The sequence below is a fragment of the Triticum urartu genome, chromosome 4A (genome assembly GCF_056163025.1).
Source record: "Triticum urartu cultivar PI428250 chromosome 4A, HENAU_Tu73, whole genome shotgun sequence".
Taxonomy (NCBI): Eukaryota; Viridiplantae; Streptophyta; class Magnoliopsida; order Poales; family Poaceae; genus Triticum; species Triticum urartu.
In genome coordinates this window covers 45,803,234-45,816,273 of record NC_141876.1, presented here as the reverse complement: position 1 = coordinate 45,816,273, position 13,040 = coordinate 45,803,234, and positions in this window count along the sequence as shown.

Below are 13,040 nucleotides of genomic sequence, written 5' to 3'. Positions count from 1 at the left end.
CTCAAGGTCACTAAGGGACTTTTGTTAAGCTCTTTGAGTAACCCCATGCCATGCTTTACTTTGCCATGTTCAGGTCCTGTAGCATATAGTTTTGTTGCTCCGAAGAGTCCTATCTGATCTAAAATTCCAGACAAGTGTTAATTTCACTAAGTCTGAAATCTGTTTGCCATATGCATTTTTGCCATGCTTTCTTGAACCTGTTAATGGATGAATTGGCCGTAGCTCAGTGCTAGACTTTTGTTAAGCATCTTGAATGCATCCCTTCCATGTATTTTTATGCCATGTTTGGGTGCTGTAGCATGTTCATCTCGTTGCATTCAGATGGCTACTTGCTGTAAATCGTAGACCGATGTCATATTTGAAACGCTTGCCATTTCCAAACCGTAACTCCGATTACGGCGTTCTTTATATCATGTTGAAGCGATTTCGTCTCATCTTTCCAGTGGCACACTTGGATTCCCAAGTTGAGGCCAGGTTCATGCATCCCTTGTCAAATCTTGCATATGCATCCCGCATCGCATCCCGCATAGCATACCATCCTTGCATCATATTGTTTGATCCTTGCACGTGGTTGATTGTGTCCTTGTTGCTTGTTTGTCTTGTTTGGGTAGAGCCGGGAGACGAGTTCACTAACGAGGAGCCTGTTGAGTTTGCTTTCGAGGATCCAGTCAACTCTGACCACTTTGCAGGCAAGATAATCATACCCTCGAAATCACTACTATCTTTGCTTTGCTAGATGCTCGCTCTTTTGCTATGCCAATGCTACGATGCCTACCACTTGCTTTCAAGCCCCCAAAATTGCCATGTCAAACCTCTAACCCACCATGTCCTAGCAAACCGTTGATTGGCTATGTTACCGCTTTGCTCAGCCCCTCTTATAGCGTTGCTAGTTGCAGGTAAAGATTGGAGGCCGTTCCTTGTTGGAACATCTATTTACTTGTTGGGATATCATTATATTGCCATGTTATCTTAATGCATCTATATACTTGGTAAAGGGTGGAAGGCTCGGCCTCTCGCCTAGTGTTTTGTTCCACTCTTGCCGCCCTAGTTTCCGTCATATCGGTGTTATGTTCCCGGAGTTTGCGTTCCTTACGCGGTTGGGTTATAATGGGAACTCCTTGATAGTTCGCCTTGATTAAAGCTTTTCAAGCAATGCCCAACGTTGGTTTTACCATTTGCCACCTAGCCTCTTTTCCCTTGGGTTTCCGGAGCCCGAGGGTCATCTTATTTTAGCCCCCCCGGGCCAGTGCTCCTCTGAGTGTTGGTCCAACCGAGCGATGTCCGGGGCTACCAGGGGCAACTCTGGGCTGGCCTACCCGACGTCTGGCTCATCTAAGTGTGCCCTGAGAACGAGATATGTGCAGCTCCTATCGGGATTTTTCGGCACATTCGGGCGGTGTTGCTGGATTAGTTTTAACCTATCGAAGTGTCTTGAAGAACCGAGGTACAGAGTCTGATCGGAACGTCTCGGGAGGAGGTCTATTCCTTCGTTGACCGTGAGAGCTTGTCATGGGCTAAGTTGGGACTCCCCTGCAGGGATTTGAACTTTTGAAAGCCGTGCCCGCGGTTATGGGCAGATGCGAATTTGTTAATGTCCGGTTGTAGATAACTTGAACCTTAACTTAATTAAAATGAATCAACTGAGTGTGTTACCGTGACGGCCTCTTCTCGGCGGAGTCCGGGAAGTGGAAACGGTGTTGGAGTAATGCTTGCGCAGGTTATTCTCTAGTTTCTCGCTCGCGCTTTGCCTCCTCTTCTCGCTCTCTTTTGCGAACAGGTTAGCCACCATATTTGCTAGTCGCTTGCTGCAGCTCCACATATTTACCTTGTCTTACCTATAAGCTTAAATAGTCTTGATCGCGAGGGTGCGAGATTGCTGAGTCCCTGTGGCTCACAGATTACTATTACACCAGATGCAGGGCCTGATGATTCCGCTCCAGGTGACGCGCTTGAGCTCAAGTGGGAGTTCGACGAGGACTCTCAACGATACTATGTTTCCTTTCCTGATGATCAGTAGTGGTGCCCAGTTGGGGGTGATCGGGACCGTGTCGCTTGTTGGGTTATCTTTTATTTTGGCGCCGTAGTCGGTCCATGAGTGTTTGAATGATGTAATGTTATTTATGTACTTGATTGACGTGGCGAGTGTAAGCCAACTATGTTTTCTCCCCTTTTATTATCTATATTACATGGGATGTTGTGAAGATTGCCTAACTTGCGACATATGCCTTCAATGCGATTATGCCTCTAAGTCGTGCCTCGACACGTGGGAGATATAGTCGCATCAAGGGTGTTACAGTCAACCTTAGGCACAACAATACGATCCTCGAAGAAGAGAGTATCGTTGTCATAAAGGCGATAGCACTTGTACTTGGGTTGGCTCTTGGCAATCCCAATTTTCACCTTCTTCACCATAGCATCAAGAAGTTGAGCCTCGCGAACCTGATCTTCCAAAGTAGGAGAGACTTGAAGGTTGGCGAGGAAACCTTGAGGAACAACTTGCAAATTGAGTTTGCGGAAAGCTTCACAAAGCTCGGGTTGGTAAGGCTTGAGAATCAGGCTGTTGCAGTAAGCCTTCCTGCTCAATGCGTCAGCAATCACATTGGCCTTGCCTGGAGTATACTCGATACTAGGATTATACTCTTGAATCATTTCAACCCAATGAGTCTGCCTGAGGTTGAGATTAGGCTGAGTGAAGATGTACTTGAGACTCTTGTGGTCAGTGAAGATGTCCACTTTTCTTCCCAATAAGAGATGTCTCCAAGTCAAAAGAGCATGCACAACTGCCGCCAACTCGAGGTCATGAGTGGGGTAGTTCTTCTCTTTGGGCTTCAACTGGCGAGAAGTATAAGCCACAACTTTCTTCTCTTGCATCAACACTGCACCAAGACCTTGGAGAGAGGCATCGCAAAAGACCTCGAACGGTTTGGATTCATCAGGAGGAGTCAGAATTGGAGCAGTGACCAATTTATCTTTCAAAGTGTTGAAAGCGATGTCACATTCCGGAGACCAAACGTACTTGACGTGCTTCTGGAGAAGGTTTGAAAGAGGCTTCGCGATCTTTGAAAAGTTCTCCACGAACCTTCGACAGTAGCTTGTGAGACCAAGGAAGCTACAGAGTTGCTTCACATTCTGAGGTGGTTCCCAATTCACAATTGCAGACACCTTCTCAGGATTCACCGCTATGCCCTTGGCAGAGATGATATGCCCAAGATAGAGAACCTCATCGAGCCAAAACTCGCACTTTGAGAACTTGGCGTAGAACTGATGTTCCCTGAGCTTATCGAGCACCAAACGAAAGTGCTTGGCATGATCTTCCTTGTTCTTCGAAAAGACCAGAATGTCGTCGAGATAGACCAAAACGAAGTCATTTGTGTAGGCGTTGAAGATGAAGTTCATCATGCGAGAGAAAGTCGGAGGAGCGTTGACGAGGCCAAAAGACATGACAGTGTATTCATATGAACCATAGCTTGTTCTGAAAGCCGTCTTGGGAATATCTTGCTCACGGATTCGAATCTGGTGATAGCCCATACGGAGATCATGCTTGGAGAATACTTGGGCACCTTTGAGTTGTTCGAACAGCTCATTGATGTTGGGAAGTGGGTACTTGTTCTTGATAGTCTTCTTGTTCAATGGACGGTAGCCAACACAAAGTCGGTCCGTTCCATCCTTCTTCTTCACAAAAAGAACTCCACAACCCCACGGAGAATAACTAGGTCGGATAAGACCCATGCGCTCTTGAATATCGAGTTGCTTCTTCAGCTCCTTCAACTCTTCAGGTCCGAGCTTGTAAGGACGTTTGCACACCAGTTCCGTGTCAGGCTCAAGATCGATGACGAATTCAACTGGCCGGTGCGGAGGCATTCCTAGAAGCTCTTCTGGAAAGACGTCTTGATATCCGCAAATGACTGGAATTTGAGAGATGGCATCCAGTTCACCCTTCTCATTGAGAGAAAACAGACGGATGGTGTTATCCCGAGCGGCAAAGACAATTACATCCTCAGACGAATGAGTCAATTGAATCTGCCTGGCTGCACAATCAAGCTGATCCTTGTGCTTAGAAAGCCAGTCCATTCCGAGAATAAGATCAATATCTGAGTTACCAAGGACCATTGGAGAAGCCAGAAACTTAAAATCACCCATCATGATAGAAATAACCGGAATCTCGTAGTTTGCGAGCAAACATTTACCCGGTGAGACAACTGCTAACGGTTTATGCAAAACTTGAGAAGACAACTCATGCTTAGATGCAAAAGGTCTCGAGATGAAACAATGCGATGCACCAGTGTCAAAAAGTACTTTTGCAGGAACATCGTTAACAGGAAGGTTACCCATGATGACATCTGGCGAGTCCTCTGCCTGAGCTGCATTCATCAAGTTGACCTTGGCGTGCTTGGGGTTATGCTTGACCACAGCTGTACTTGCCGATCTCACAGGAGGAGGAGGGAGACGCCTCTGATTGAAGCATTTGTTGGCATAGTGACCTTTCTTTTGGCACTTGTTGCACATGACCTCTGAAAGCAGACGGTGATACGGAGCACTCGATCTTGGAGCTTGAGACGAAGTCTTGTTCTGAAAGGCAGGGTTGGGTGGGTGGGAAGATCCACTGCCACCTTTGCTCTTCTGCTGATAAGGCTGACGGAATGGAGGAGGAGGAAGCCAAAACTTCTGTTGCTTAGCCACTTGAGTAGAGGAAGAAGGAGTAGCATCTCTGACTCGCTTCTTGGAAGCATCACACTTCAGTTGAGCAGCCTCTTGCTTCAATGCCATGTTGTAAAACTCATCGTACCTCCTGGGCTCAAAGAGGACAAGAGCTAGCTGGATTTCTTCTCTGAGACCACCCCTGAACTAGTATATCATGCTCTTCTCGTCAGGGACGTCCTGCTTAGCAAAGCGGACGAGCTTCTGAAACATCTTGTTGTAGTCATAGACAGACATAGAGCCTTACTTCAAGTTGCGGAATTCCTCACGCTTGCTTTCAACCACGCTCTGAGGAATATGATGAGCTTTGAAGTCTTGACGGAATTCATCCCAGGTAATCACACGGCCTCCTCTGGAATCTTTGTACTGCTGAAACCATTCTGCAGCTTGGTCTTTGAGTTGGAAGGAAGCGAACTTGACAAAGTCCTCAGGCCTGACGTTACTGCACTCGAAATGCTTGCACAAGTCCACGAGCCAATCATCAGCGTTAGTTTCCTCAACGCAATTGCTGAAGGTCTTTGGCTCGTTAGCAAGGAACTGGTTGAGTGTAGCAAAGTGATTCTGATTGTTGCCCTGGTTGCCTTGGTTCGCTTGGTTGCGCTCTTGAAGAAGTTGCATGATCAGCTATGTGTTTGCATTGGTAGCGGCCATCACAGCTTGCCATGCCTCCGGAGGTGGAGGTGGTGGTGGCGGATCAGGATTCAGAGTCATGCGCGTTGCAGGAGCCATCCTGAAGAGGTTGACATCCATTAGCACACTGATAGACAAAAATTGAAGCTGGACCCAACGGGTTGAAATTGCAACATATAGTCTTCACATCCGAACAAAATGAACAAATTCATTCCAATTGAAATGGTCACATATCCATAAATTGAGAAGCCACTTAGAATTTAGGTAGAGGAATAAAATCTACAAGGTACGGAACAAGAACGAATACTCGGTAAGGATCACCCAATCTCAAACCAAATATCCGTGGAAGAAGAACTAGAGCTACAAGAATTCCCACCTATGAAACTCCCGAACCTTTCCGGTTATGCAATCAGGTGTTGGGGATACAGGGGAAGCATAATATCTCACCCAAATCTAGCACATCCTACATCCAGCTGTATCCATCCTTCAACACATAACCGAGAAAAACTTCGGAAATCGTCTACCTCAACCTTTGAAAAGCATCCGTTATACAAGTTATGGCAATACTCCCGAACTCCCGCCCTAGTACTGGGTGGCGTCGAGGTTATCTCACCAACAACTGCATAAAAGAGATTTTCGATGTCGGTGAACTAAACTCAGGTATTCCAGAACTGCAACGATAAAATTGTGACGACAACACCTCGGAGCTCAACTCCCCGGGACACTGCCGCAACCCCTAATTGACAGGAGGCACCAAGAACAATGTTCTCGTCACAAATCGATCGAAACGATTCCAAGATACCCGCGTGATACTATTTTTTTTTAGTGAAATTTGAGAAGAGAAGAGTCAAAACTCTACGTCAGGATGCCTTACCAGAGCGATGAAGGGACTGGGGAGTAAAAGAATTCCTAAACTCTCCGATATATAATTCCTAAATGACTCAAAAACATTTTTCTAGACTCAACTCGTCCGCTAATTCGATCAAGCAATGGGGCTCCCAAGGTCGGGGAAGGCTCTGATTACCAACTTGTAACGCCCTCGATGCGGCTATATCTCCTATGTGTCGAAGCACGACTTAGAGGAATAACCGCATTGAAAGCAATGTCGCAAGTAAGGTAATCTTCACAACAACCCATGTAAATAGATAATAAGGGGAAAGGTACATAATTGGCTTACACTCGCCACATCACACAAAGTTCATGAATAACATTACAATAATCAAATACACTCATGGTCCGACTACGATACCAAAATAAAAGATCAACCCCAACAAGCGACACGGTCCCGATCGCCCCAACTGGGCACCACTACTGATCATCAGGGAAAGACACATAGTAACGGCGTGAGTCTTCGTCGAACTCCCACTTGAGCTCAAGCGCATCATCTGGAATGGAGTCATCGGGCCCTGTATCTGGTTTGGAAGTAATCTGTGAGCCACGGGGACTCAGCAATCTCGCACCCTCGCGATCAAGACTATTTAAGCTTATAGGTAAGGCAAGGTAAAATGTGGAGCTGCAGCAAGCGAATAGCATATATGGTGGCTAACCTGTTTGCAAAAGAAAGCGAGAAGAGAAGGCAAAGCAGGAACGAATAACTATAGAACAACCTACGGCAAACATTACTCCAACACCGTGTTCACTTCCCGGACTCCGCCGAGAAGAGACCATCACGGTAACACACGCAGTTGATTCATTTTAATTAAGTTAAGGTTCATGTTATCTACAATCGGACATTAACAAATTCCCATCTGCCCATAACTGCGGGCACGGCTTTCGAAAGTTCAAATCCCTGCAGGGGAGTCCCAACTTAGCCCATCACAAGCTCTCACGGTCAACGAAGGATAAACCTTCTCCCGAGACATTTCGATCAGACTCGGCATCCCGGTTCTACAAGACAACTTCGACAAAGATAAAACCAGTCCAACAACACCGCCCGAATGTGCCGACAAATCCCGATAGGAGCTGCACATATCTCGTTCTCAGGGCACACTCAGATTGTCCAAACTTCCGGTAGGCCAGCCTAGAGTTGCCCCTGGTGGCCACCGGCGGCTGACGAGGTGGACCAACACTCAGAGGAGCACTGGCCCGGGGGGGTTTAAATAAGATGACCCTTGGGCTCCGGAAACCCAAGGGAAAAAGAGGCTAGGTGGCAAATTGTAAAACCAAGGTTGGGCATTGCTGGAGGAGTTTTATTCAAGGCGAACTGTCAAGGGGTTCCCATTATCACCCAACCGCGTAAGGAACGCAAAATCCAGGAACATAACACCGATATGACGGAAACTAGGGCGTTACAGTAGGTGTAATGGTCTACCCGATCGTAAGGTGCTAGTGCTTCTGAAAGACTATGTCTCGGTCATCCGTCTACTTAAACACCATGTAGTGCGAGAAACCAAACGGAGGCGATTAAGTCTTGTGGGGAAAAGTGCGCAAACCTCTGCAGAGTGTATAAACTAATCATGATTAGCCGTGTCCCCGGTTATGGACATCTTGAGTATCTAGTACCTGGATTATCATGTGAATCTCAACATGTTACTCTAAAATTAATTTTGTTGGGTTTTGTTTAATGATGATGCTTAACTGGGATTGAGAATGCTGTCAACCATTCTCAATGTTTAACAACTACCATGATAGTTAAATAAATTTATTCCTTTGCAGTAGGGAAAAATTGGCTTTACGCAAAACTGTAACCATAGAGCTTTCCACCAGCCAAATATGCATATAGAATAGCTGTTTCATTCCATTACTCTCTATGTGTTACTTTGCCAGCATATTCCATGTGCTGACCCGTTTCGGGATGCAACGTTAATGTTGCAGACTTTTTAGATGATGATTAAGGAGTTTTAGGTCATGGTTCTATACTCAGTGATGCTGTTGGAGTTGATGGACTCACTTATCTTCCAAGCCTTCCGCTGTTATCGTTAGTAGATGGCCTTAAGCCATATTTATTGTAATAAGTTCTCTTTTGAGACACTCGATGTAATAAGTGTGTGATTGCTACTCTGTTATAAATCCTTCAAGTACTGTGTGGTGTCAGCATTACTGATCCAGGGATGACACCTGAGCACAAAGATTGGACCGTCTGAGGTCTGGTCGCTACAAGATGGTATCAGAGCACACACTGACTATAGGACACGACCACTAAGCTAAAGACCTAGATTACTACTCACTGTCTTCTCTTTCTGACTTCTCATCTTTTCTACTCTTTTAGGATGGCGGATGCAAGGAACAAGTTCACGCAACCGGATGAGGATACACCCTTTGGACGTCACTTGAAGAAAGTCACTAGATACCTAGACATAGGAGTACCAAGCTTCACCGGAACCTACAATGCCACTTTACCTGAAGAAGAGCGCTAGATGATTCAACTTCAAGTTCCAGGAAGGACGTTCATGCCAGTCACTGAGCCCATAGAGTTTTCTTTCGATGCACTAACTTGGAGTCTAGGAAAGAGCATGGCAGCTCACATCGCCATGGGACGTATTGGAGAAGTCTACCGCAATGATCTTAAGGATACTATCTACCAGATTTGTGGGCGCCGAGATGAGCACTGGGAGATGATCAGCACCAGGAAGGATAGATCAATTGCAGTTTTTATCCAGGAGCTAAACCAGCACATTCGACGTCAGGAAAACCAGATGTGCGCCGACATGATAGACCTGAAGAAGGCAAGGACAAGAATCAAGGAACTAGAGGAAGAACTCAAGGCTACACGTGAATATTATGAAGAGGAAATCGAAGTACTAGTGGAGAAGAATGACGATCTGATCAAGAAGATCGGAATATTTATGGAAGGCCCTACACCAGTAGAAGAAGACGAAGAACCCAAGGAGATTCGCCCGGAAGACTACATCATCATCGACGACACCGAATCGGATCCAGATGATAGCGATGATGACTATGTTGATGAAGCTGGAGCAGATATCATGGAGTCTTCAACCGAAGAATATTTCTAGTAGACCACCTCATCAGTAGTAGTAGTCCACCATGTAAATATAGTAGCCCGAGCACTTTTGCGATAGTTAGATCGATTGTATGCCCTTGTTTGATTGATTGAATGAAGTGAATTGTTTGCTTTTGCCTCATGTGCATATGGGTAGTGTTTTCTCTTTAGACCCTCTCTCTTCTTAAATCTCATCTTTTCTGAAACCCTCAGATGCCTCCGAGACGTGACCTCGGATTTACCTTTCCACCGGAGCTCACCCAACTGATCCAGCAGCAGAACACATTGATGAAGTTGCTAGTCCAGAATCAGAATCAGGGGAACAAGAACAACAACAACCCACCACCACCACCACCTGTTGATCACTTAGCCTGTTTTCTTAGGCTGAATCCGCCGGTGTTTTCCAGTAGCACCGAGCCGATAGTAGCAGATGATTGGCTCCGCAAGACAGCTAGGGAGTTGACCACAGCAGGATGCACAGATGCGGAGAAGGTGAAGTTTGCCGCACATCAGCTTGAAGGACCCGCAACATCATGGTGGGAGAATTTCACAGCCACTTTCCCTGTCGACACTGTCACATGGGACCAGTTTCAGCAGGCTTTTCGAACTGCCCATGTTTCAGCAGGAGCTATGGCCATGAAGAAGCGAGAGTTTCGCAACTTGCGCCAAGGAGGACGGACAGTTGGCCAGTATGTGGAGGACTTTAGTAAATTAGCACGTTATGCCCCAGACGACGTTGCTAAGGATGCAGCTAAGCAGGAGAAGTTTCTGGAAGGACTTAATGATGAGTTGAGCATGCAGTTGATGGTAGCCACCTTCAACAGCTACCAGGAGTTGGTAGATCGTGCTCTCATGATTGAAGGGAAGCAGCAGCAGATTGAGAACCGCAAGAGGAAGTATGGACAAGGAAAGCACACTTCAGGAGCTCAGCAGAAGCCACGTTTTACCCCTAGACTGGGAGGACATTTTCAGCATACCCATGGAGGAGGTAGCTCGCATAATCACAATGGCACCAAAAATGGTAATGGGAATGGAGGAAGCAACGGCCAGAACCGCACCAACCAATCGACCCCAGCCAAGAGAGACCTGAGCCAAGTCACTTGTTTTAAGTGCCAGAAGACCGGACATTATGCCAATGAATGTCCTGAATCATAGAATGGAAATGACAATGGAAGCTCTGGGAAGAAGCCGAACCCTTTCAACAGGGGACAGGTGAACCACGTTAACGTGGAGGAGGTTGAAGAGCAGCCGGATGCAGTAATCGGTAAGTTTTTAGTTGAGTCTTTTACTGCACTCGTTCTTTTTGATACCGGTGCATCGCATTCATACATATCAAGGGGATTTGCGGATAAGTATAACCTGCCCACCAAAGTTCTTAGAACACCTATGTTAGTAAGCTCACCAGGAGCGGAGTATATGGCTAGCCAAGGATGTTTTCAAGTGCCATTAAGTATAGGTAGGCATGTGTTCCCCTCAGATTTGATAATATTGGAATCACAAGGTTTGGATGTTTGGGTATGGATTGGTTGTCGATGTATGGAGGAAACATCGATTGCGCCAGTAAGTCGATCTTGCTTACCACCCCAGAAGGGAGAAGGATCAAGTATGTATCTCGGCATGTGCCGAAGAGGACTGAAGTAAATTGTTTAACATGAGTTGTGCAGGAGGAAGAACCAGTAGTGAAGGATTTCCCCGAAGTATTTCCAGAAGAGTTGCCAGGCATGCCACCGGATAGAGATATTGAGTTTTTGATTGAGCTTCTTCCAGGCACAGGGCCAATATCAAAGAGACCATATAGGATGCCTGCAAAGGATTTGGTGGAGATTAAGAAGCAAATTAAGGAGTTACTGGATAAAGGATACATTCGCCCAAGTTCATTGCCTTGGGGATCGCCAGTACTTCTAGTGGAGAAGAAGGATGGATCGTTAAGGATGGTTGTTGACTATCGAGGATTGAATGAAGTAACCATCAAGAACAAGTACCTGCTACCGATGATCAATGATCTGTTTGATCGATTGCAAGGAGCTAAGGTATTTTCCAAGATCGATCTGCGATCAGGATACCACCAGTTGAAGATTCGAGAACAGGATATACCCAAGACAACTTTTACCACCAGGTATGGGCTGTACGAGTATACCGTTATGTCATTTGGTCTGACTAATGCACCTGCATATTTTATGAACATGATGAACAAAGTGTTTATGGAGTTCTTGGATAAGTTCGTCGTAGTGTTCATTGATGATATCCTTGTTTACTAGAAGAATGAAGAGGAACATAAGGAGCATTTGCGTTTGGTTCTTGGTAAACTCAGAGAACATCAACTATATGCCAAGTACAGCAAATGTGAGTTTTGGTTGAAGGAAGTTGGATTTCTCGGACATGTTATATCCGGAGAAGGTATAGCACTAGATCCCACTAAAGTTGATATTGTGACCAAGTGGGAAGCGCCAACAATAGTTGGAGAGATCCGGAGTTTTCTTGGACTCACAGGATACTACCGGAGGTTTATTGAGAATTTCTCAAAGATTGCGAAGCCTATGACGGAGTTGTTGAAGAAGGATACCTAGTTCAAATGGACTGAGGAATGCGAGGCTAGTTTCCAGGAGTTGAAGAAATGTTTGGTTACCTCACCAATGTTGATTTTTCCGGATCAGACCAAGGATTATGAGGTGTACTGTGACACTTCACGTCGAGGACTTGGAGCAGTACTTATGCAGGAAGGAAGAGTTGTTTCATATGCCTCACGATAGCTTAAGCCTCATGAGTTGAATTATGCTACGCATGATTTGGAGTTAGCAGCCATAGTGCATGCATTGAAGACTTGGAGACATTTTCTGATTGGAAACCATTGCGAGGTGTACACGGATCACAAGAGTTTGAAGTATATTTTCACACAGAAGGAGTTGAACCTCAGACAAAGGAGATGGTTGGAGCTCATCAAGGATTATGATATAAAATTGCATTATCACCCCGGAAAGGCTAACGTAGTAACTGATACGTTGAGCCACAAGAGCCATGTCAACACCCTAATGACGGGAGATTTACCAAGGGAGTTAGCCGAAAATCTTCGAGAGCTATGTTTGGAGATAGTTCCGAGAGGCTATGTAGCAGCACTGGAGATTCAGTCTACTTTGATGGATAAGATCAGAGAAGCCCAAAAGACTGACAAGGAGATTGCCTCCATAAAGGAGAAAATGAGCAAGGGAAAGGCTAAGGGATTTCGTGAGGATGAGCACGATACCTTATGGTTTGAAGACCGTGTTTATGTGCCCAATGACCCGGAGATCAGGAAGTTAATTCTGCAGGAGGCCCATGATTCACCATATTCGATTCACCCAGGAAATACCAAGATGTATTTGGATTTGAAGGATACTTTCTGGTGGACCGGAATGAAGAAGGATATTGCGGAGTATGTAGCAGTTTGTGATGTATGTCAGAGAGTAAAGGCAGAGCATCAGAAGCCAGCCGGATTGCTACAACCATTGCCGATACCCGAATGGAAGTGGGTTAAGCTAGGCATGGATTTTATTACAGGATTGCCCAGAACACGTTCAGGCTATGACTCGATATGGGTTGTAGTCGATCGTTTGACAAAGGTAGCTCATTTTATTCCAGTGAAGACTACCTATACCAGTGCAAAGTTGGGAAAGATATATATGACCAGGATCGTATGTCTGCATGGAGTTCCAAGGAGCATTGTATCAGATAGAGGAACCCAGTTTACCTCAAAGTTCTGGAATCAGTTGCATGAGAATTTGGGAACCAGACTGGA